Here is a 25,966-nt window from a genome sequence, read left to right as displayed (position 1 = left end):
ATACTAGCAGCAGACACAGTACGGTAGTTCACGGCTGTAGCTACCTCTGTGTCGGCACTCGGCAGTCCATCCATAATTGTATACCACCTACCCGTGGTTTTTTTTTTCTTTCTTCTTTATACATACTACATCTCATTATCATCCAGTCTATATTAGCAGCAGACACAGTACAGTACGGTAGTCCACGGCTGTAGCTACCTCTGTGTCGGCACTCGGCAGTCCATCCATAATTGTATACCACCTACCCGTGGTTTTTTTTTTCTTTCTTCTTTATACATACTACATCTCATTATCATCCAGTCTATATTAGCAGCAGACACAGTACGGTAGTCCACGGCTGTAGCTACCTCTGTGTCGGCACTCGGCAGTCCATCCATAATTGTATACCACCTACCCGTGGTTTTTTTTTCTTTCTTCTTTATACATTACATACTACATCTCATTATCATCCAGTCTATATTAGCAGCAGACACAGTACGGTAGTCCACGGCTGTAGCTACCTCTGTGTCGGCACTCGGCAGTCCATCCATAATTGTATACCACCTACCCGTGGTTTTTTTTTCTTTCTTCTTTATACATACTACATCTCATTATCATCCAGTCTATATTAGCAGCAGACACAGTACAGTACGGTAGTCCATGGCTGTAGCTACTTCTGTGTCGGCACTCGGCAGTCCATCCATAATTGTATACCACCTACCCGTGGTTTTTTTTTTCTTTCTTCTTTATACATACTACATCTCATTATCATCCAGTCTATATTAGCAGCAGACACAGTACAGTACGGTAGTACACGGCTGTAGCTACCTCTGTGTCGGCACTCAGCAGTCCATCCATAATTGTATACCACCTACCCGTGGTTTTTTTTTCTTTCTTCTTTATACATACTACATCTCATTATCATCCAGTCTATATTAGCAGCAGACACAGTACGGTAGTCCACGGCTGTAGCTACCTCTGTGTCGGCACTCGGCAGTCCATCCATAATTGTATACCACCTATCAGTGGTTTTTTTTTTCTTTCTTCTTTATACATTACATACTACATCTCATTATCATCCAGTCTATATTAGCAGCAGACACAGTACGGTAGTCCACGGCTGTAGCTACCTCTGTGTCGGCACTCGGCAGTCCATCCATAATTGTATACCACCTACCCGTGGTTTTTTTTTTCTTTCTTCTTTATACATACTACATCTCATTATCAACCAGTCTATATTAGCAGCAGACACAGTACGGTAGTCCACGGCTGTAGCTACCTCTGTGTCGGCACTCGGCAGTCCATCCATAATTGTATACCACCTACCCGTGGTTATTTTTTTCTTTCTTCTTTATACATACTACATCTCATTATCATCCAGTCTATATTAGCAGCAGACACAGTACAGTACGGTAGTCCACGGCTGTAGCTACCTCTGTGTCGGCACTCGGCAGTCCATCCATAATTGTATACCACCTACCCGTGGTTTTTTTTTTCTTTCTTCTTTATACATACTACATCTCATTATCAACCAGTCTATATTAGCAGCAGACACAGTACGGTAGTCCACAGCTGTAGCTACCTCTGTGTCGGCACTCGGCAGTCCATCCATAATTGTATACCACCTACCCGTGGTTTTTTTTCTTTCTTCTTTATACATACTACATCTCATTATCATCCAGTCTATATTAGCAGCAGACACAGTACAGTACGGTAGTCCACGGCTGTAGCTACCTCTGTGTCGGCACTCGGCAGTCCATCCATAATTGTATACCACCTACCCGTGGTTTTTTTTCCCTTTCTTCTTTATACATACTACATCTCATTATCAACCAGTCTATATTAGCAGCAGACACAGTACGGTAGTCCACGGCTGTAGCTACCTCTGTGTCGGCACTCGGCAGTCCATCCATAATTGTATACCACCTACCCGTGGTTTTTTTTTTCTTTCTTCTTTATACATACTACATCTCATTATCATCCAGTCTATATTAGCAGCAGACACAGTACAGTACGGTAGTCCACGGCTGTAGCTACCTCTGTGTCGGCACTCGGCAGTCCATCCATAATTGTATACCACCTACCCGTGGTTTTTTTTTTCTTTCTTCTTTATACATACTACATCTCATTATCATCCAGTCTATATTAGCAGCAGACACAGTACAGTACGGTAGTCCGCGGCTGTAGCTACCTCTGTGTCGGCACTCGGCAGTCCATCCATAATTGTATACCACCTACCCGTGGTTTTTTTTTTCTTTCTTCTTTATACATACTACATCTCATTATCATCCAGTCTATATTAGCAGCAGACACAGTACAGTACGGTAGTCCACGGCTGTAGCTACCTCTGTGTCGGCACTTGGCAGTCCATCCATAATTGTATACTAGTATCCATCCATCTCCATTGTTTACCTGAGGTGCCTTTTAGTTGTGCCTATTAAAATATGGAGAACAAAAATGTTGAGGTTCCAAAATTAGGGAAAGATCAAGATCCACTTCCACCTCGTGCTGAAGCTGCTGCCACTAGTCATGGCTGAGACGATGAAATGCCAGCAACGTCGTCTGCCAAGGCCGATGCCCAATGTCATAGTACAGAGCATGTCAAATCCAAAACACCAAATATCAGTAAAAAAAGGACTCCAAAACCTAAAATAAAATAGTCGGAGGAGAAGCGTAAACTTGCCAATATGCCATTTACCACACGGAGTGGCAAGGAACGGCTGAGGCCCTGGCCTATGTTCATGGCTAGTGGTTCAGCTTCACATGAGGATGGAAGCACTCAGCCTCTCGCTAGAAAAATAAAAAGACTCAAGCTGGCAAAAGCAGTAGCACCGCAAAGAACTGTGCGTTCTTCGAAATCCCAAATCCACAAGGAGAGTCCAATTGTGTCGGTTGCGATGCCTGACCTTCCCAACACTGGACGTGAAGAGCATGCGCCTTCCACCATTTGCACGCCCCCTGCAAGTGCTGGAAGGAGCACCCGCAGTCCAGTTCCTGATAGTTAGATTGAAGATGTCAGTGTTGAAGTACACCAGGATGAGGAGGATATGGGTGTTGCTGGCGCTGGGGAGGAAATTGACCAGGAGGATTCTGATGGTGAGGTGGTTTGTTTAAGTCAGGCACCCGGGGAGACACCTGTTGTCCGTGGGAGGAATATGGCCACTGACATGCCTGGTGAAAATACCAAAAAAATCAGCTCTTCGGTGTGGAAGTATTTCAACAGAAATGCGGACAACAGGTGTCAAGCCGTGTGTTGCCTTTGTCAAGCTGTAATAAGTAGGGGTAAGGACGTTAACCACCTCGGAACATCCTCCCTTATACGTCACCTGCAGCGCATTCATAATAAGTCAGTGACAAGTTCAAAAACTTTGGGCGACAGCGGAAGCAGTCCACTGACCAGTAAATCCCTTCCTCTTGTAACCAAGCTCACGCAAACCACCCCACCAACTCCCTCAGTGTCAATTTCCTCCTTCCCCAGGAATGCCAATAGTCCTGCAGGCCATGTCACTGGCAATTCTGATGATTCCTCTCCTGCCTGGGATTCCTCCGATGCATCCTTGCGTGTAACGCCTACTGCTGCTGGCGCTGCTGTTGTTGCTGCTGGGAGTCGATGGTCATCCCAGAGGGGAAGTCGTAAGCCCACTTGTACTACTTCCAGTAAGCAATTGACTGTTCAACAGTCCTTTGCGAGGAAGATGAAATATCACAGCAGTCATCCTGCTGCAAAGTGGATAACTGAGGCCTTGACAACTATGTTGGTGTTAGACGTGCGTCCGGTATCCGCCGTTAGTTCACAGGGAACTAGACAATTTATTGAGGCAGTGTGCCCCCGTTACCAAATACCATCTAGGTTCCACTTCTCTAGGCAGGCGATACCGAGAATGTACACGGACATCAGAAAAAGACTCACCAGTGTCCTAAAAAATGCAGTTGTACCCAATGTCCACTTAACCACGGACATGTGGACAAGTGGAGCAGGGCAGGGTCAGGACTATATGACTGTGACAGCCCACTGGGTAGATGTATGGACTCCCGCCGCAAGAACAGCAGCGGCGGCACCAGTAGCAGCATCTCGCAAACGCCAACTCTTTCCTAGGCAGGCTACGCTTTGTATCACCGCTTTCCAGAATACGCACACAGCTGAAAACCTCTTACGGCAACTGAGGAAGATCATCGCGGAATGGCTTACCCCAATTGTACTCTCCTGTGGATTTGTGGCATCGGACAACGCCAGCAATATTGTGTGTGCATTAAATATGGGCAAATTCCAGCACGTCCCATGTTTTGCACATACCTTGAATTTGGTGGTGCAGAATTTTTTTAAAAAACGACAGGGGCGTGCAAGAGATGCTGTCGGTGGCCAGAAGAATTGCGGGACACTTTCGGCGTACAGGCACCACGTACAGAAGACTGGAGCACCACCAAAAACTACTGAACCTGCCCTGCCATCATCTGGAGCAAGAAGTGGTAACGAGGTGGAATTCAACCCTCTATATGCTTCAGAGGTTGGAGGAGCAGCAAAAGGCCATTCAAGCCTATACAATTGAGCACGATATAGGAGGTGGAATGCACCTGTCTCAAGCGCAGTGGAGAATGATTTCAACGTTGTGCAAGGTTCTGATGCCCTTTGAACTTGCCACACGTGAAGTCAGTTCAGACACTGCCAGCCTGAGTCAGGTCATTCCCCTCATCAGGCTTTTGCAGAAGAAGCTGGAGACATTGAAGGAGGAGCTAACACGGAGCGATTCCGCTAGGCATGTGGGACTTGTGGATGGAGCCCTTAATTCGCTTAACAAGGATTCACGGGTGGTCAATCTGTTGAAATCAGAGCACTACATTTTGGCCACCGTGCTCGATCCTAGATTTAAAGCCTACCTTGGATCTCTCTTTCCGGCAGACACAAGTCTGCTGGGGTTCAAAGACCTGCTGGTGAGAAAATTGTCAAGTCAAGCGGAACGCGACCTGTCAACATCTCCTCCTTCACATTCTCCCACAACTGGGGGTGCGAGGAAAAGGCTCAGAATTCCGAGCCCACCCGCTGGCGGTGATGCAGGGCAGTCTGGAGCGACTGCTGATGCTGACATCTGGTCCGGACTGAAGGACCTGACAACGATTACGGACATGTCGTCTACTGTCACTGCATATGATTCTCTCAACATTGAAAGAATGGTGGAGGATTATATGAGTGACCGCATCCAAGTAGGCACGTCACACAGTCCGTACTTATACTGGCAGGAAAAAGAGGCAATTTGGATGCCCTTGCACAAACTGGCTTTATTCTACCTAAGTTGCCCTCCCACAAGTGTGTACTCCGAAAGAGTGTTTAGTGCCGCCGCTCACCTTGTCAGCAATCGGCGTACGAGGTTACATCCAGAAAATGTGGAGAAGATGATGTTCATTAAAATGAATTATAATCAATTCCTCCGCGGAGACATTGACCAGCAGCAATTGCCTCCACAAAGTACACAGGGAGCTGAGATGGTGGATTCCAGTGGGGACGAATTGATAATCTGTGAGGAGGGGGATGTACACGGTGATATATCGGAGGATGATGATGAGGTGGACATCTTGCCTCTGTAGAGCCAGTTTGTGCAAGGAGAGATTAATTGCTTCTTTTTTGGTGGGGGTCCAAACCAACCCGTCATATCAGTCACAGTTGTGTGGCAGACCCTGTCACTGAAATGATGGGTTGGTTAAAGTGTGCATGTCCTGTTTATACAACATAAGGGTGGGTGGGAGGGCCCAAGGACAATTCCATCTTGCACCTCTTTTTTCTTTAATTTTTCTTTGCGTCATGTGCTGTTTGGGGAGGGTTTTTTGGAAGGGCCATCCTGCGTGACACTGCAGTGCCACTCCTAGATGGGCCCGATGTTTGTGTCGGCCACTAGGGTCGCTTATCTTACTCACACAGCTACCTCATTGCGCCTCTTTTTTTCTTTGCGTCATGTGCTGTTTGGGGAGGGTTTTTTGGAAGGGCCATCCTGCGTGACACTGCAGTGCCACTCCTAGATGGGCTCGGTGTTTGTGTTGGCCACTAGGGTCGCTTATCTTACTCACACAGCTACCTCATTGCGCCTCTTTTTTTCTTTGCGTCATGTGCTGTTTGGGGAGGGTTTTTTGGAAGGGCCATCCTGCGTGACACTGCAGTGACACTCCTAGATGGGCCCGGTGTTTGTGTCGGCCACTAGGGTCGCTTATCTTACTCACACAGCTACCTCATTGCGCCTCTTTTTTTCTTTGCGTCATGTGCTGTTTGGGGAGGGTTTTTTGGAAGGGACATCCTGCGTGACACTGCAGTGACACTCCTAGATGGGCCCGGTGTTTGTGTCGGCCACTAGGGTCGCTTATCTTACTCACACAGCTACCTCATTGCGCCTCTTTTTTTCTTTGCGTCATGTGCTGTTTGGGGAGGGTTTTTTGGAAGGGACATCCTGCGTGACACTGCAGTGCCACTCCTAGATGGGCCCAGTGTTTGTGTCGGCCACTAGGGTCGCTTATCTTACTCACACAGCTACCTCATTGCGCCTCTTTTTTTCTTTGCGTCATGTGCTGTTTGGGGAGGGTTTTTTGGAAGGGACATCCTGCGTGACACTGCAGTGCCACTCCTAGATGGGCCCGGTGTTTGTGTCGGCCACTAGGGTCGCTTATCTTACTCACACAGCTACCTATTGCGCCTCTTTTTTTCTTTGCGTCATGTGCTGTTTGGGGAGGGTTTTTTGGAAGGGACATCCTGCGTGACACTGCAGTGCCACTCCTAGATGGGCCTGGTGTTTGTGTCGGCCACTAGGGTCGCTTATCTTACTCACACAGCTACCTCATTGCGCCTCTTTTTTTCTTTGCGTCATGTGCTGTTTGGGGAGGGTTTTTTGGAAGGGACATCCTGCGCGACACTGCAGTGCCACTCCTAGATGGGCCCGGTGTTTGTGTCGGCCACTAGGGTCGCTTATCTTACTCACACAGCTACCTCATTGCGCCTCTTTTTTTCTTTGCGTCATGTGCTGTTTGGGGAGGGTTTTTTGGAAGGGACATCCTGCGTGACACTGCAGTGCCACTCCTAGATGGGCCAGGTGTTTGTGTCGGCCACTAGGGTCGCTTAGCTTAGTCATCCAGCGACCTCGGTGCAAATTTTAGGACTAAAAATAATATTGTGAGGTGTGAGGTATTCAGAATAGACTGAAAATGAGTGGAAATGATGGTTTTTGAGGTTAATAATACTTTGGGATCAAAATGACCCCCAAATTCTATGATTTAAGCTGTTTTTTAGGTTTTTTGGAAAAAAACACCCGAATCCAAAACACACCCGAATCCGACAAAAAAAATTCGGTTAGGTTTTGCCAAAACGCGGTCGAACCCAAAACACGGCCGCGGAACCGAACCCAAAACCAAAACACAAAACCCGAAAAATTTCCGGCGCTCATCTCTACTAATTATACTGTATCAGTTTAATATCTTTGTTGTCCTATTTGCACAATACCCAGATTTTTTTAACATTGAATTATTTTTTTTAAATGGTTCAATGTCATTTATTATGAGATTGAATAATCAGTGAATGCATGACATACATTATATACACATTAATTACTTTTGCATATATGCTTCATCTTTTTGAAAGTGTTTAAAAGGGGAGTGATAAAGTAGCAAACAATCTGCTCCTAACTGCCATGTCACAGGCTGTGTATTTAAAATGGCACTTTGGAGTTTTTCATTGGTACTTTATCACTCTCCATTTGTAACACTTGCAAAGTGATGGTACATCTCTACATATATGATATTGCCCTTTAAAAAAACACAACACACAAAAGTTTTAGTATAAATTTTTACTGAAAATAAAAAACTTTTTTAATTTTTTTTATTTTTAAAAACAAAAAATCAACCAAAAATATTTTGTAAAAGTATAATTTAATCAAGGAGGCCCCACACATGATGCTCCATACGGCGCAAGGCCAAACGGATTGCAGCATTCGGATCTACAACCTCAGCATCTGTAAAGAATGTTTTAACAATTATTATAATTAATTTCAGACTTTATGCAATATAGAAGCAGTGTACCAAACACACTTCAACAGCTCACTGTCTAGCTCAGGGATGGTGAATCTTTGGCCCTTCAGCTGTTGTTGAACGACACATGCCAGCATGCCCTACAACAGTTTTAGCATGGCCAAATGGAAAAACTGTTGCAGGACATACTGGGATGTATAGTCCTACAGCAGCTGGATGGCCAAAGGTTCTCCATCCCTGGTCTAGGTCCAGGTTCAGCAAACTGCGGCTCTTCGGCTATGGTTGAATGATACATACCAGCAGGGGCGGATTGGGAACAAAAAGCGGCCCTGGAAAAATTTGTACTAGTGGCCCAACATGGGCAGCACCAGAGGTGTAAGGTCTAGCCATGGGCCATGGTAGCAGCACCCTCCCCACAAGACTTTCCAGATAGTGAGCATGTCCAGCATTAAGGGGGAAGTTAAAAGGAAATAAAATTAAATATTATGAGCACATTATATGATACACCTTTAGAATTTAGGAAACTATATAATTCTTTAGAAAGATATATTTTCTTGCTTATTACACCAACCGTATCCCAATCACTATTCACTCAATCTTATATGTCAGCCAAGCAGGCAGACAGAGCATACACTAGATCATCTGCAATCACAGGCTAAGTGGCAAAGTAATTTTCATATATGCTAATTATTTTGCATCTTATTCATTATGTCTATAAATAGGACCACATGTCCTCAAACAAAACAGGCCCCGCTGGTGCGTCGGCCCACCGGGAATCTTCCCTGTAAACCCTGTGTCCAATCCGCCTCTGCATACCAGCATGCCCTGCCACAGTTTTAGCATGGCCAAATGGAAAAACTGTTGCAAGACATGCTGGGATGTGTAGTCCTACAGCAGCTGGAGGGCCACAGGTTGAATACACATGTTGTAGTATATTTTTAATAGAAAAAAGCATTCAATTAAGTAAACAACAAAAAAACTTACTCTCCTCCATAGCCCCATACTCATCCTCCTCTTTCTCACCGCGGGATGGTGGCTGTATGTCTGCATTGCGAACTCCAAACTCTGCATCTGAAAAAGATGTTTACCAATTTTACATAAAATATTTCAGTCCTTATGCAATATAGAAGAAATGTACAAAGCACACTTCAACAGCTCACTGTATAGGTCAGGCATGGTGAACCTTTGGCTATCCAGCTGCCGTGGAACTACCCAACCCAGCATGCCCTGCAACAATGGAGCAATTTGGGCATGCTAAAACTGTAGCAGGCCATGCTGGGATGTATAGTTCAACAACAGCTGGAGGGCCAAAGGTTCCCCATCCCTGGTCTAGGTCCAGGGTCAGCAAACTGCAGCTCTCCATCTGTTGTTGAACTACACATCTCAGTATGCCCTGAAAAAGTTGAAACATTCCCAAATTGCACAACTGTTGCAGGGCATGCTGGGCTGTGTAGTTCCACAGCAGCTGGATTTGCCGCAGGTTGAATACACATGTTGTAGTGTATTTAGAAAAACAAAACATTACAGTGCCTTGATGAAGTATTCACCCCATTTGGCTTTTTATATATTTTGTTAGATTACAACCTGTAATGTATTTTTTATTTTATTTTTTATCTGAATTTTATGTGATGGAAATGCACAAAATAGTCTAAGTTGGTGAAGTGAAATGCGATTTTTTTTTATAAAAAATTATTTTTATAAATAAAAATGTGAAAATTGGCATGTGCATATGAATTCACCCCCTTTGCTATGAAGCCCCTCAAAGGTTCTGGTCCAATCAATTACCTTCAAAAGTCATATAATTAGTGAAATTAAGTCCACCTGTGTGCAATCTAAGTATCACATGATCTGTCAGTATAAACACACCTTTTCTGAAAGGCCCCAGAGGCTGCAACACCACTAAGCAAGAGGCATCACACCATGAAGACCAAGGAGCTCTCCAAACAAGTTAGGGACAAAGTTGTTGAGAAGTACAAGTCAGGATTGGGTTATAAAAAAATATCCAAACCTTTGATGATCCCCCAGAACACCATCAAATCCATCATCTTCTAATGGAAATGAGGAAGATAGATGTATTGAGCTTAAGCAGTATCAGCCATTTTGTTAAGTAGCAGACATGATGTAGTGAAGAAGTATGCTTTACTGATAAATCATAATAATGCTGACATTTCATAGTTAGTACGTTCTGTGCGAAGCAAGGTCGTAGCTATAGTCTTAAAAATATGTTATTAGACAGTCTCTTGTGTTTAGACTTCTTGTGAAGGACATGAAACAGGGTGTCAGCCAGAAAGGAGTTATGAGAAGTGATGCATTTGTTATACTTTGTGACGTATATCAGTTTTACATGAAAGTACCTTTTTGCTATATAACGCCCTGCTGATTAAACAAGCCTTAGTCTCATTTGGTAGACATAACTACGTGTGTTGTCTGCTTCCTGGGATTCCCAATCGATTGGTAAACAAAGGGTAACGAACAGACAATTGAAGGGGATTGATAATAGTAGGTTTATCTCCGACAGTTACATGGGGGCTCTTGTTCCAGAATTGATGAGCTTATCAATATCAGATGACGACGCGACTGCTGGATATGTGCAACTACTGACATACCCGGGTAAGTAATCTGAAGCTTGATCATTATATATCAAGCTGATTTCTCTGTCAGTACTTGTATACAGTCATCTGGTCTGTTCATCTGATTAGGTAAGCAATACTTGATTATTTGGACCCAATTGTCTGTTTGAAAAGCATTCATTATTTTTCTGTGTGCGGTGATAAAGATTATAAGTTTTCGTTTCACTGTTGCAAGGGAAAAATGTGGTTTTATTTTTAAATTATGTGTCATAACTGCAAATGTTCAGTATTGTTGTGGTATGATCCTGCAGTTGAATCTGATTATTGTGAATTCAAAGGTATATTGCAAAATAGTGATTTTAATTTTTAGGGAACCTTAAGACAGGTTTTGCAGCAGTTGTGGGATGGCATGTTGATAAGGGTGTGATAGAAAAAATGTATTGGTGATAAACTTCCGTATTGTCTTGATAAATTACCTGTTAATTATATACCCCTTGGTTCCACAGTTATAGTTAGTGAAGGAAATTCTACTGATTGTAAACAACATTTAACCAGTACGGTTAAGACACTGAACCAGGAGTGTGGATAAACACTATGGACTCAATAGAATATGTTTATATATTGATGGGGTTTCACTTTATTCCAAACCCAAGTGATATCGGCAAAGAGTGGTAGGGTTTCCTTGCTATTTCAGGAAATCGAGCACATAGCTGCATATCCTATGGTCCTTTGGATCCTGGATATTGATACTTGGAACAGTACCTAAGTGTTAAAAGTTACCTAAGTTTAATATACTTGAGTGTTAAAATACTTAATGGTTTGGTTGTACCCAACCTCCAGAATAGTTGTATTATGTCATCCACAAGAACAGTGGATCCAAATTGTTCCCTGGTTTATACAAAAGTATCAGGATGGAAATGTACAAATTAGAGATGAGCGGGTTCGGTTTCTCTGAATCCGAACCCGCCAGAACTTCATGTTTTTTTTCACGGGTCCGAGCGACTCGGATCTTCCCGCCTTGCTCGGTTAACCCGAGCGCGCCCGAACGTCATCATGACGCTGTCGGATTCTCGCGAGGCTCGGATTCTATCGCGAGACTCGGATTCTATATAAGGAGCCGCGCGTCGCCGCCATTTTCACACGTGCATTGAGATTGATAGGGAGAGGACGTGGCTGGCGTCCTCTCCGTTTAGAATAGATTAGAGAGACACTTGATTTACTAATTTTGGGGAGCATTAGGAGTACTCAGTACAGTGCAGAGTTTTGCTGATAGTGACCAGTGACCACCAGTTTTATTTATAATCCGTTCTCTGCCTGAAAAAAGCGATACACAGCACACAGTGACTCAGTCACATACCATATCTGTGTGCACTGCTCAGGCTCAGGCCAGTGTGCTGCATCATCTATTATCTATATATAATATTATATATATCTGTCTGACTGCTCAGCTCACACAGCTTATAATTGTGGGGGAGACTGGGGAGCACTACTGCAGTGCCAGTTATAGGTTATAGCAGGAGCCAGGAGTACATAATATATTATATAGTGAGTGACCACCAGACACACAGTGCAGTTTATTTAATATATCCGTTCTCTGCCTGAAAAAAGCGATACACACAGTGACTCAGTCAGTCACATACCATATCTGTGTGCACTGCTCAGGCTCAGGCCAGTGTGCTGCATCATCTATATATATTATATATCTGTCTGACTGCTCAGCTCACACAGCTTATAATTGTGGGGGAGACTGGGGAGCACTACTGCAGTGCCAGTTATAGGTTATAGCAGGAGCCAGGAGTACATAATATTATATTAAAATTAAACAGTGCACACTTTTGCTGCAGGAGTGCCACTGCCAGTGTGACTAGTGACCAGACCACCAGTATATATAATATTAGTAGTATACTATCTCTTTATCAACCAGTCTATATTAGCAGCAGACACAGTACAGTGCGGTAGTTCACGGCTGTGGCTACCTCTGTGTCGGCACTCGGCAGCCCGTCCATAATTGTATATACCACCTAACCGTGGTTTTTTTTTCTTTCTTTATACATACATACTAGTTACGAGTATACTATATCTTTATCAACCAGTCTATATATTAGCAGCAGACACAGTACAGTGCGGTAGTTCACGGCTGTGGCTACCTCTGTGTCGGCACTCGGCAGCCCGTCCATAATTGTATATAGCACCTAACCGTGGTTTTTTTTTCTTTCTTTATACATACATACTAGTTACGAGTATACTATCTCTTTATCAACCAGTCTATATATTAGCAGCACAGTACAGTGCGGTAGTTCACGGCTGTGGCTACCTCTGTGTCGGCACTCGGCAGCCCGTCCATAATTGTATATACCACCTAACCGTGGTTTTTTTTTTCTTTCTTTATACATACATACTAGTTACGAGTATACTATCTCTTTATCAACCAGTCTATATATTAGCAGCAGACACAGTACAGTGCGGTAGTTCACGGCTGTGGCTACCTCTGTGTCGGCACTCGGCAGCCCGTCCATAATTGTATATACCACCTAACCGTGGTTTTTTTTCTTTCTTTATACATACATACTAGTTACGAGTATACTATCTCTTTATCAACCAGTCTATATATTAGCAGCAGACACAGTACAGTGCGGTAGTTCACGGCTGTGGCTACCTCTGTGTCGGCACTCGGCAGCCCGTCCATAATTGTATATACCACCTAACCGTGGTTTTTTTTTCTTTCTTTATACATACATACTAGTTACGAGTATACTATCTCTTTATCAACCAGTCTATATATTAGCAGCAGACACAGTACAGTGCGGTAGTTCACGGCTGTGGCTACCTCTGTGTCGGCACTCGGCAGCCCGTCCATAATTGTATATACCACCTAACCGTGGTTTTTTTTTCTTTCTTTATACATACATACTAGTTACGAGTATACTATCTCTTTATCAACCAGTCTATATATTAGCAGCAGACACAGTACAGTGCGGTAGTTCACGGCTGTGGCTACCTCTGTGTCGGCACTCGGCAGCCCGTCCATAATTGTATACTAGTATCCAATCCATCCATCTCCATTGTTTACCTGAGGTGCCTTTTAGTTGTGCCTATTAAAATATGGAGAACAAAAATGTTGAGGTTCCAAAATTAGGGAAAGATCAAGATCCACTTCCACCTCGTGCTGAAGCTGCTGCCACTAGTCATGGCCGAGACGATGAAATGCCAGCAACGTCATCTGCCAAGGCCGATGCCCAATGTCATAGTACAGAGCATGTCAAATCCAAAACACCAAATATCAGTAAAAAAAGGACTCCAAAACCTAAAATAAAATTGTCGGAGGAGAAGCGTAAACTTGCCAATATGCCATTTACCACACGGAGTGGCAAGGAACGGCTGAGGCCCTGGCCTATGTTCATGGCTAGTGGTTCAGCTTCACATGAGGATGGAAGCACTCAGCCTCTCGCTAGAAAAATGAAAAGACTCAAGCTGGCAAAAGCAGCACAGCAAAGAACTGTGCATTCTTCGAAATCCCAAATCCACAAGGAGAGTCCAATTGTGTCGGTTGCGATGCCTGACCTTCCCAACACTGGACGTGAAGAGCATGCGCCTTCCACCATTTGCACGCCCCCTGCAAGTGCTGGAAGGAGCACCCGCAGTCCAGTTCCTGATAGTCAGATTGAAGATGTCAGTGTTGAAGTACACCAGGATGAGGAGGATATGGGTGTTGCTGGCGCTGGGGAGGAAATTGACCAGGAGGATTCTGATGGTGAGGTGGTTTGTTTAAGTCAGGCACCCGGGGAGACACCTGTTGTCCGTGGGAGGAATATGGCCGTTGACATGCCAGGTGAAAATACCAAAAAAATCAGCTCTTCGGTGTGGAGGTATTTCACCAGAAATGCGGACAACAGGTGTCAAGCCGTGTGTTCCCTTTGTCAAGCTGTAATAAGTAGGGGTAAGGACGTTAACCACCTCGGAACATCCTCCCTTATACGTCACCTGCAGCGCATTCATAATAAGTCAGTGACAAGTTCAAAAACTTTGGGTGACAGCGGAAGCAGTCCACTGACCAGTAAATCCCTTCCTCTTGTAACCAAGCTCACGCAAACCACCCCACCAACTCCCTCAGTGTCAATTTCCTCCTTCCCCAGGAATGCCAATAGTCCTGCAGGCCATGTCACTGGCAATTCTGACGAGTCCTCTCCTGCCTGGGATTCCTCCGATGCATCCTTGCGTGTAACGCCTACTGCTGCTGGCGCTGCTGTTGTTGCCGCTGGGAGTCGATGGTCATCCCAGAGGGGAAGTCGTAAGCCCACTTGTACTACTTCCAGTAAGCAATTGACTGTTCAACAGTCCTTTGCGAGGAAGATGAAATATCACAGCAGTCATCCTACTGCAAAGCGGATAACTGAGTCCTTGACAACTATGTTGGTGTTAGACGTGCATCCGGTATCCGCCGTTAGTTCACAGGGAACTAGACAATTTATTGAGGCAGTGTGCCCCCGTTACCAAATACCATCTAGGTTCCACTTCTCTAGGCAGGCGATACCGAGAATGTACACGGACGTCAGAAAAAGACTCACCAGTGTCCTAAAAAATGCAGTTGTACCCAATGTCCACTTAACCACGGACATGTGGACAAGTGGAGCAGGGCAGGGTCAGGACTATATGACTGTGACAGCCCACTGGGTAGATGTATGGACTCCCGCCGCAAGAACAGCAGCGGCGAAACCAGTAGCAGCATCTCGCAAACGCCAACTCTTTCCTAGGCAGGCTACGCTTTGTATCACCGCTTTCCAGAATACGCACACAGCTGAAAACCTCTTACGGCAACTGAGGAAGATCATCGCGGAATGGCTTACCCCAATTGGACTCTCCTGTGGATTTGTGGCATCGGACAACGCCAGCAATATTGTGTGTGCATTAAATATGGGCAAATTCCAGCACGTCCCATGTTTTGCACATACCTTGAATTTGGTGGTGCAGAATTTTTAAAAAAACGACAGGGGCGTGCAAGAGATGCTGTCGGTGGCCAGAAAAATTGCGGGACACTTTCGGCGTACAGGCACCACGTACAGAAGACTGGAGCACCACCAAAAACTACTGAACCTGCCCTGCCATCATCTGAAGCAAGAAGTGGTAACGAGGTGGAATTCAACCCTCTATATGCTTCAGAGGTTGGAGGAGCAGCAAAAGGCCATTCAAGCCTATACAATTGAGCACGATATAGGAGATGGAATGCACCTGTCTCAAGTGCAGTGGAGAATGATTTCAACGTTGTGCAAGGTTCTGATGCCCTTTGAACTTGCCACACGTGAAGTCAGTTCAGACACTGCCAGCCTGAGTCAGGTCATTCCCCTCATCAGGCTTTTGCAGAAGAAGCTGGAGGCATTGAAGAAGGAGCTAAAAGGGAGCGATTCCGCTAGGCATGTGGGACTTGTGGATGCAGCCCTTAATTCGCTTAACAAGGATTCACGGGTGGTCAATCTGTTGAAATCAGAGCACTACATTTTGGCCACCGTGCTCGATCCTAGATTTAAAGCCTACCTTGGATCTCTCTTTCCGGCAGACACAGGTCTGCTGGGGTTGAAAGACCTGCTGGTGACAAAATTGTCAAGTCAAGCGGAACGCGACCTGTCAACATCTCCTCCTTCACATTCTCCCGCAACTGGGGGTGCGAGGAAAAGGCTCAGAATTCCGAGCCCACCCGCTGGCGGTGATGCAGGGCAGTCTGGAGCGACTGCTGATGCTGACATCTGGTCCGGACTGAAGGACCTGACAACGATTACGGACATGTCGTCTACTGTCACTGCATATGATTCTCTCAACATTGATAGAATGGTGGAGGATTATATGAGTGACCGCATCCAAGTAGGCACGTCACACAGTCCGTACTTATACTGGCAGGAAAAAGAGGCAATTTGGAGGCCCTTGCACAAACTGGCTTTATTCTACCTAAGTTGCCCTCCCACAAGTGTGTACTCCGAAAGAGTGTTTAGTGCCGCCGCTCACCTTGTCAGCAATCGGCGTACGAGGTTACATCCAGAAAATGTGGAGAAGATGATGTTCATTAAAATGAATTATAATCAATTCCTCCGCGGAGACATTGACCAGCAGCAATTGCCTCCACAAAGTACACAGGGAGCTGAGATGGTGGATTCCAGTGGGGACGAATTGATAATCTGTGAGGAGGGGGATGTACACGGTGATATATCGGAGGGTGAAGATGAGGTGGACATCTTGCCTCTGTAGAGCCAGTTTGTGCAAGGAGAGATTAATTGCTTCTTTTTTGGGGGGGGTCCAAACCAACCCGTCATATCAGTCACAGTCGTGTGGCAGACCCTGTCACTGAAATGATGGGTTGGTTAAAGTGTGCATGTCCTGTTTTGTTTATACAACATAAGGGTGGGTGGGAGGGCCCAAGGACAATTCCATCTTGCACCTCTTTTTTCTTTTCTTTTTCTTTGCATCATGTGCTGATTGGGGAGGGTTTTTTGGAAGGGACATCCTGCGTGACACTGCAGTGCCACTCCTAGATGGGCCCGGTGTTTGTGTCGGCCACTAGGGTCGCTAATCTTACTCACACAGTCAGCTACCTCATTGCGCCTCTTTTTTTCTTTGCGTCGTGCTGTTTGGGGAGGGTTTTTTGGAAGGGACATCCTGCGTGACACTGCAGTGCCACTCCTAGATGGGCCCGGTGTTTGTGTCGGCCACTAGGGTCGCTAATCTTACTCACACAGCTACCTCATTGCGCCTCTTTTTTTCTTTGCGTCATGTGCTGTTTGGGGAGGGTTTTTTGGAAGGGACATCCTGCGTGACACTGCAGTGCCACTCCTAGATGGGCCCGGTGTTTGTGTCGGCCACTAGGGTCGCTAATCTTACTCACACAGCTACCTCATTGCGCCTCTTTTTTTCTTTGCGTCATGTGCTGTTTGGGGAGGGTTTTTTGGAAGGGACATCCTGCGTGACACTGCAGTGCCACTCCTAGATGGGCCCGGTGTTTGTGTCGGCCACTAGGGTCGCTAATCTTACTCACACAGCTACCTCATTGCGCCTCTTTTTTTCTTTGCGTCATGTGCTGTTTGGGGAGGGTTTTTTGGAAGGGACATCCTGCGTGACACTGCAGTGCCACTCCTAGATGGGCCCGGTGTTTGTGTCGGCCACTAGGGTCGCTTATCTTACTCACACAGCGACCTCGGTGCAAATTTTAGGACTAAAAATAATATTGTGAGGTGTGAGGTATTCAGAATAGACTGAAAATGAGTGTAAATTATGGTTTTTGAGGTTAATAATACTTTGGGATCAAAATGACCCCCAAATTCTATGATTTAAGCTGTTTTTTAGTGTTTTTTGAAAAAAACACCCGAATCCAAAACACACCCGAATCCGACAAAAAAAATTCGGTGAGGTTTTGCCAAAACGCGTTCGAACCCAAAACACGGCCGCGGAACCGAACCCAAAACCAAAACACAAAACCCGAAAAATTTCAGGCGCTCATCTCTAGTACAAATAATGATTGTCTAAATTGTAATTTTCCTAGTTCTAAAAAATGCAGAACTGATAAGTCTGGGGTACTGCCCACAGCACGTACTGCTAGAAGCGGTAATGAGGGAAAGTTAAGGGTTACTCCCTATAAGTAAAGTTCCTGGAAATATAAATGTAATAGCAAAGAGGAAGGAACAGACAGGCAAACTAATCATACAGCTACAGCCCGCCTATGTTGTAAATCCCTCAGGAAAACCACAGAAGCTGATTCCATATGGCCAAAGTACTAGTGTGTAAATCCAAAATATTACAAAATCTGAACAATAGATAACTGATATATCAAGGTTTATCGCAATAGTAACATTATCAAGTATAATATGTTGGTCTATGTACTCTGTAAATATACAGGCTGGGGATGGGATGTGAGGTAACCATTCACCTGTTAGTTCTATGTGACTAATGACATGCGAATGTACAAATGTTTATGACTATGTAATATAGATATTATAACAGAAAGAAAAATTGCATTAGAAAAATAATTGTCATTTTATTCTTGAATGCTTTAGAATGTTTTAAAGATAATTAGAAAGCAGTAATGCAATGTGTATTTTATTTTTGGTTTAGAGAAGAATTCTCAGCTGTCAGGTAGCTAAAAAAATAGCAGCATAGTGCTCATTATTAAAGTGCTTTATTATTATTATTATTATTATTTAAAATACTAAAAGTTTTATGATGCAGTTTTGATGCAGGGGAAAATTAGTTGGACATTGCAGCTCCAAACATATTGATTGAGAACATTACATACCATGGTGTCAGTCAAATGTGTTGGGAATTGTAAACAAGTTACCAGGTATGAGGGAATAGAATCCTGCTGCATTCTTTGAGTAAATACGTGTATGATATATATATATATATATATATATATATATATAAAAGTCCAAAGAGGAGCGGCACTCAGCGGGTCTTCCGTATGCACTAGATAATAAAGGACGGCGGAGTGACGCCTGGCAGAGGTTTATATATATATAGAGAGAGAGAGAGACCCTGTTAAGTATAATTAGAACAGGTTTTAAAAGCACGGCAACAGGTTTCTTATCAGCCATATGTTAGGCAGCACACACAAGATAATAGAATCGGAGCGTGTGCAACCCCTGTGTCGGCAACAGTGTACTCAGTCGCCACTGGCAGTTCGACAAAAGTGACTTTACCCACAGGAGACACAGGGGCTTCATGAACTGTTTTTATGCACAACCAGATTCCTCCACGTTTACTTACAGATCAGGCCATCGCAACAGCTGGATTGGGAGGTCAAACCCTACCCCCTGCAAGAAAGTAAGATGTACCCACAATATTCCAGCAAGGATGTAACCTGAAATACAAACTGCTATACAAGTCTACCTCTCACAGGAAAAGTAAGACAAAGAGGAACAACAACTCCCAGCATGGACATCATTATGTTGAACACCAGCATGAGTGGACTTGGACTAAAATGATGACATGCCAGCAGCAGAAGGAAAAATATACAAGTGAAAAAAGGACAAAGTATGAAGAATAATGGATGAATCATAAAGAGAGGTGATTGGAAAAAGAAAAGTTGAGAAGCAATTTGAAGGTTGCATGAAAATTTAAAAACTACATGAAGTCTGCTCTAAGAAAGACATCTGACAAGTTATCAGTATTACATGGCAAGATTACAGAGATGATGCCATGAGTAGAAGATTTGAAGCACCAGCAACTCCAAAGTCAAAGCAAATAATAAGGAACAAGACAGAAGAAGTCCCAGAAGGCAAATGAATTATGCTTCCTCTGCCAATATGAAGTGCAAGCTTCTTCAGGTAATCCCCAGTGAACATAATGTCTCCAGAAGAAACAATGGAAGGTATAATTACAGTCACCTTGTCCACTGGAGCAGGACGTGCATAATTGTATTGTGTCTAATGCATACTGGATCCAGCAGACGCAGAAGACAGCAAAGGGAGGTATCGCAAGAACTGATGATATCGGAAACTCTTAAAGGGACAGGAGATGCAAGAACTACAGTCACTAATACCAGTCCAGTTCTTGACCTCGGAGTACAGGTCCAGTGACTTTGCTGGAGCACAATGTACTGAAGCTTATCCACGCAAGAATACAGTACACACCAGCAGAAGTTGGGTTTTCCAGCAACTTATCAAAGGAAAGAACAGAACCATTAAGAAGCAAGTTAGAACAGAAGTTCAGTATTGGCTCATTTCCACTGTACCAGTTATAGAAGAAAGTAAGCAATACTACTAGACCAGAGTACCCCAGAGAGGGGCTACATCACCAAGTGATTTATCCAGAAGACACACAGCTAAATACAGGATGTGAATGAACTGCTGTTTGTCACCACCACTAAAAGAAGTACCAAGAAGAGACAGTGTCCTTATTGAAGTTTCTAGAAGAACAAGACTGCATTGCAGCTAGCAAAGCAAAAAGTAATCTTCATAGGATACTCAAGGTACCCAACATCTCACAGAAGAGAGAAAGAAACTCATACTGCAAGCTGAGATGCCAACCAGTGTCAAGCAAGTCAGATGATCATTCCTGGGCCTAGTAGGATACTGCAGAGAATGGATACCTCTAGCACAGTGGCGTGCGGTGAGGTCAGTGGCTGGTGAGGCACTGCGGCCATAATGTCAGCCGAATCCTACTGATCACCCCTACCGCCGCCGAGCCAGTGCCTGCCACTGCCCCTGAGCCCACAAATACGAATCAATAGACCATCGGTCAAACACGGGTGTTATTTAACAGAAGTCTGTAATTTACTAAGAATTTGTATTCTCAATCACTGCCGACATTAGCCGAACACTGCTGGGAAAGCATAGAATTCGTAAAAAAATGGAGCTTTCAAAGAGACCTGCTTATTGCTGGCGTATTGTGATAGTCATGCACGGATCAGTGAGATCCGTGCATGGTTATCTTTGGAAAAGGGTCTGAATGGGTTAAAAAATGTAAAAAAAAAAAATGCGTGAGGTTCCCCCTCCTAAGTATAACCAGCCTCGGGCTCTTTGAGCCGGTCCTGGCTATTTAAATACTGGGGGGAAAATTGAACAGGGGTTCCCCGTATTTAGACAACCAGCACCGGGCTCTGCGTCCAGTCCTGGCTCCAAAAATACAGGGGACAAAAGATGTAGGGGTCCCCCGTATTTTTAAAACCAGCACCGGGCTCCACTAGCCAGAGAGATAATGCCACAGCCGGGGGACACTTTTATAATGGTCCCTGCGGCCGTGGCATTACCCCCCCAACTAGTCACCCCTGGCCGGGGTTCCCTGGATGAGTGGTGACCCCTTAAATCAAGGGGTCCCCCCCTCCAGGCACCCAAGGGTCAGGGGTGAAGCCCGAGGCTGTCCCCAGCACCCCTGGGCGGTGGGTGCCCGGCTGATAGTCATAAGTGTGCAAAAATAGAATTTTTTGTTGTTCTTGTGGAACTACAAGGCAGCGATGAGAGAATACAGTGGCCGTGGCGGTGAGGAAGAGGGAGAAGGGGATGAGAAAGCAGACGGGGGAGTGTCGGGGAGTGTCAGAGCGCAGAGAAAAGTGCAGTTATGGCGGAGGTTAGTACATCCCGCCCTGAGACATAAAAACTTCAATACAAAGGAGGGGCAAAAAAAGGAAGAGAGAGTGCTCACCGATGCTCCCCGTCCTCACGGCCTTCCGCATTATCACCTCCGCAGCCAATGATTCCCCCGCGCCTTCCGTGCAGCTTACTCAGCGCTGCGCCCCCGGCTCTGACGGAACCAGCCACGTGATGCGCCTGTAGCTGCAAAGTGTCCTCCCCTGATCCCGCACTGGCCAATCGCTGCTTCAAAGCGGCACTACAAGTAGGTGCCGCTTCTAGGAGTTTTTTTCAATGCTTTCTCCTGCCCTATTCCTGGCCCCGCCCCCCGCTTCCGGCCCTTACACACAGACACCGGGAGGCACTGACAGCGCTGCCTCAACAACACTGACAGGACCACTTTTTACAAGGTACGAACTGCTAAAATAACAAAGGCTAAAGCAGATACTTATAACACATAACATGTGTCATAAGTATGTTCTTTGTATTATTCCAACAATGTCAGGGGAGGCACTGCCTCCCCTGCCTCCCCTGACTGCACGTCCCTGCTCTAGCATCAGTCTACATGCAAGCATTGTATGACAACACTGAAAGGGAGGAGGGTCCGCATCCTACACACAGCAACAGATGGATGAAGCAATTAAACAATTGAAAACAGCAGTTGCCTCATCTCAAGCCCTAGAACTACCTGACTATTGAAGAAGGAGGCCATACATAAAAGACCTTATGCAAAATTATGGACTGAGGCGAAGACCTGTGGCCTACCACTCAAGCAAGCTTGACAGCAGCACTCAAGGAGCACCTACCAGCATCAGAGCAGTAACAGCAGCAACAGTCCTGGATGAGGACAAGAGCACAGACACAGTCCTGAATCAGCAGTCCTAGAAGAGGACAAGAGCACAGGTATAGTGCTGAATCATGAACTTATCATCCAGGTACCACATGCAGGTACAGAAAAGCTTCAGGAAGCAAGAACCAAACACTTGTCAGCGGTATGAAGTAGCCCAACAACGTAACCATCAGAAGATGTACTACCCTCAACCCAGCAACTTTTACCAGCATTACTCAATGAAGGTGTCGAATCTCAAGATTCAAAAGGAGGGAGAAACAGGTTATCGTCCCTATTGATGGACCAGCAAGAGGAAGATGATGAGGACCTGGAAGGTGATCCAGAAGAGAGAGGTGGAGACAGAACATCATGGACACAGGACCAGAGGAATGAAGATAATTCTACTGACCAGATTTTTTCCCATGATTGTGTGGCTTTACTGGAACAAGAACTACCTTATGCTCAGCATGAGCTATATGTGGATGGATCAAGGTACCATGAGGATGGAACTCCTTATACAGGATATGTAGTAACCACTGCACACGAAGTTGTGGATTCAGGATCCTTACCATCCCAGTACAAGAGTGTGGGCCAGATATGGAAAAGCAGAGGCTTCAAGAAGGCAAGTGGCAAAGACATACAACATGCTTCACTGATCAGACACCAGTTCAGAGCTCTGCAAAGGCCACAGGAAAGGTTGCAGTAATGAAGATCCAGGCACATGCAAGAAATGACACTACTGAAACAAGAGGCAACAATCTGGAAGATGATAAAGCCAAGAGGGCAGCAAGATGCTCCCAGCAGGAAAGGCAAGCCTATCCAGTAACCATTCCAGTGCCAGACCAGATGCCTGATTATGCTACGCTGATTGAACTTCAGATCCAAGCAGGAGAGAGTGAGAAAGAAGCCTGTGGAAAGAGAATGCAACCAAACAACCAGTGAAGGTAGCAGTCTACACCACACATACAGAAGAAACAGAAAGAAGCAAAGCCTCAAATGCCTGATCTACAGGATTTGAAGAAATTTCGGGAACAAGCAGGTCCTGAAGAAAAAGCAGCATGGCAGAGAAGAGGAGCCAGACAAGAAGAAGAAACAGGCTCATGGAAATTAGAAGAGAAGTTATGCTTACCCAGAAGCTTATATCCACTTATGTGTTAAGTCAGCCATGGACTCACACACCTCGGAGAGGATCAAATGGAAAATTTAGTTAATGAAAGATGGATAGCTCCAGGATGTTATCCAGCTGCAACCAAGTTTGTACAAGCCTACTCGATATGTGGAAATGTCCAATCCAGGACAGAATGTCAAGTCAACCCTTGGAGCAATCCCCCAAAGTTATTTTCCATTTCAAAGACTACAAATTGACTATATCTAACTGACAAAGATGCATTGGTAACCAACCGGTATCATACAGACGATTGAAGGGTCTTGCGAGAGGAGGCTTATCACTAACAGTGGTAGCCACAGACATTTTCAGTTATTTGCCAATGGCAAAAGCCACAGCAAAATCAATAGCTAGAAAATTAGTTGCAGTAGTTATTTGCAGATATGGAGTACCAGAAGTTATAGTAGCAGATAGCAGTATTTATGTCATTAAAGAAATAATGTAGTACATAAGGTATGATTTGGGAATTCCACAGGCATTCCATGTATCCCCCACAGGTTAGTGGGTGTGTCACAGAAACCAGAAAGGGATGCTAAGGTGTTTATTTTTAGTACTGGTTAATAGCAGAACCATATTCAGTAAAATCATAGGTTATTCACCTTATGAAATATTGTTTGGCAACAGAGCCGGCCTTAGGCATAGGCAAACTAGGCAATTGCCTAGGGCATTTGATATTCCAAGGGGCATCAGCAGCTTCTGCTGATTAAAATGATATGCGGCATGCCTATATTCTGTGTGTAGCATTTCATATGCAGATACAGCCACAGTCTCACACAGTATATATGCATGCTGCATATCATTTTAATCAGTAGAAGCTGCTTGTGCATCCTAGCCACATAGCAATGCAAATAAGATGCATTTTCATTACAAAAAAGGTGCCATATGTTATAATTGAGGCAATATTTATGAGGACACATCTGTATCCAAGCAGAGGTAGAGGTCACAGTGTTAGTGGCAGTGTGATTGCTGTGTGCATGTGAGTGGGTTGGTTGTGCAGTAGTGTTCGGAATATGTGTATGGAGCATTATGTGTGTCATGTAAAAATGCATTAATAATGTGTAACATATGTGTAAGGGGCACTATGCATGTCATTATGTGTATAAGGGCATTAATAATGTGCGGCATATGTGTAAAAGAGTACTACTGTATGTGTGTCATGTGTTTTGGGGCACTAATAATGTGCAGCAAATGTGTAGCGGGCACTATGTGTGTCATTATGTGTATAAGGGCATTAATAATGTGCAGCTTATGTGTAAGGGACATTATGTGTAAAAGGTCATTAATAAAGGTTGTCATAATGTGTAAGGCGCATTATGTTTATAAGGACATTAATAATGTGTCTCATATGTGTAAGGGGCATTACTGTGTGGAATTATGTGTATAAATGCATTACTAATGTGTGGCATTATGTGTATAAGGTGCTCTACTATGTGGCGTTGCATATAGAAAGGGCACTACTGTGTCGTCTAATGTGAATAAAGAGCAATAGGGTGTGATGTAATGTGAATAAGGAGCTCTACTGTGAGTAGTAACGTTTGTAAGGTAAAGTGATACTACTGTGGGATGTAATATGAATTAGGAATACTATCGCATGATCAAATGTGAATGAAGTTGCAGTACTGTGTGGCGTAATTGGAATTGGGGTTAGTATTGTGTGGCCATGCCACTTGCCTGCAGGAACACACCCCTTTTTGGGCTGTGCGCCAAATGTGCAAACTGTTCCTATTTAAAATATAGGGGGTACAAACACCAAAATAAGGACTGCTATGGGTGAGGGGTGATGGTGCTGGGAAAGAGGTGCAAGGTCAGAGGCGGAACCAGCGGTGGTGCTAGGGGGGCACCAGTCAGAATCTTGCCTAGGGCATCATATTGGTTAGGGCCGGCTCTGTTTGGCAACATACCTAAAATAGGGTGTTATTATCCATAAGGGTTACAGCATAAATATGGTAATTTGACTGCATATGTTAAAAAGTCTTACTGAAGAAACTAACAGTTCTGAATTTTCTAGTTTGCCTTTCTCCCAGATTCAGGAGCAAATCTGAATCCCCACAAGCTGTAACCAGGAGATCGGGTGTATCTGGAAAGACACGTTAAAAAGTCACTTGAGCCCAGATTTTATGATCCATATCGAGTGTTGCTGACCACGCCCACTTCTGTGTCAATTAAGGAAAGAGAGACTTGGGTTCTACTGCAAATTTGTTCAAGTTAAGTTTGAACAATGAAATACACAAACATGCAAAGGCTAATTAGGCCTAAACTAGACAGACAACTATGGGTCATTATAGTGTGAACTTCAGTACTTATTGTAATCATAATATACTCTATATCCCTCACAGGAGAGGGCAGAGGGAAACTGGCATGTCTGCCAATCCAAAGTTAC

General features: G+C 44.6%; 1 long non-coding RNA gene across 2 annotated transcripts in view; it reads right to left on the bottom strand.

Moving 5' to 3' along the window:
• Positions 1-7,860: 7,860 nt before the first annotated feature.
• LOC134928338 (uncharacterized) overlaps positions 7,861-25,966 on the bottom strand; it is a 246,329-nt gene continuing 228,223 nt past the window's right edge. For both annotated transcript variants that reach the window (XR_010177900.1, XR_010177901.1), the window contains 2 exons: positions 8,962-9,048; positions 7,861-7,961 (listed from right to left, as the gene is read on the bottom strand). This is a non-coding gene — a long non-coding RNA (uncharacterized LOC134928338). The remainder of the gene's footprint in view (positions 7,962-8,961; positions 9,049-25,966) is intronic.

This window comes from Pseudophryne corroboree, chromosome 5 (assembly GCF_028390025.1).
Source record: "Pseudophryne corroboree isolate aPseCor3 chromosome 5, aPseCor3.hap2, whole genome shotgun sequence".
Classification (NCBI taxonomy): domain Eukaryota; kingdom Metazoa; phylum Chordata; class Amphibia; order Anura; family Myobatrachidae; genus Pseudophryne; species Pseudophryne corroboree.
This window is presented reverse-complemented; position numbering and strand designations above follow the sequence as displayed.